Genomic DNA, 555 nt, shown 5'->3' with positions numbered 1-555 from the left:
GACTCCTAGCGACCCCATGGACTGCAGCCCACCAGGCTCCTCCATCCATGGGATTCTCCAGGCAAGAGTACTGGAGTGGGGTGCCATTGCCTTCTCCGTTTTCACATGTCCTGTTGCTAAAACAGGTCTCTCTTATCCTATAATTGTGCATAAATGCCAGGCTTTAAAAATCTTTGCGACCCCATGGACTGTAGCCTGTCCTCTGTCCATTGAATTAATTCTCCAGACCAGAATACTGAAGTGGGTAGCTATTCCCTTCTCCAGGGGATCTTCCCAACCCAGGGACTGAACCCAGGTCTCCTGCATTGCAGGCAGATTCTTTGCCTTCTGAGTTACCAGGGAAACTCTTAAAAATATTAATGTTAAATGTTATTTTGTTGGATTTGGCTTATTCTAGTTTTTCCAAATTTTCTGAGTGTTAATTCTATGCTTTAGTCCTCTTGGTTTTATATTATTTAAGAATCTATGAAACGAATCGCCAGTCCAGGTTTGATGCAGGATACAGGATGCTTGGGGCTGGTGCACTGGGATGACCCAGAGGGATGGTATGGGGAG

General features: G+C 45.4%; 1 protein-coding gene across 1 annotated transcript in view; it reads left to right on the top strand.

The window, feature by feature from the left end:
• The window catches only part of SMC1B (structural maintenance of chromosomes 1B), an 82314-nt gene that overhangs the window by 51942 nt on the left and 29817 nt on the right, over positions 1-555 (top strand). The gene's annotated exons all lie outside the window — the stretch shown is intronic.

The sequence above is a fragment of the Bison bison genome, unplaced genomic scaffold (genome assembly GCF_000754665.1).
Source record: "Bison bison bison isolate TAMUID 2011002044 unplaced genomic scaffold, Bison_UMD1.0 scf7180017864079, whole genome shotgun sequence".
In the NCBI taxonomy this organism is placed as follows: domain Eukaryota; kingdom Metazoa; phylum Chordata; class Mammalia; order Artiodactyla; family Bovidae; genus Bison; species Bison bison.
Note: the sequence above shows the minus strand (reverse complement) of the source record. Positions and strands in the feature narration are given on the sequence as shown.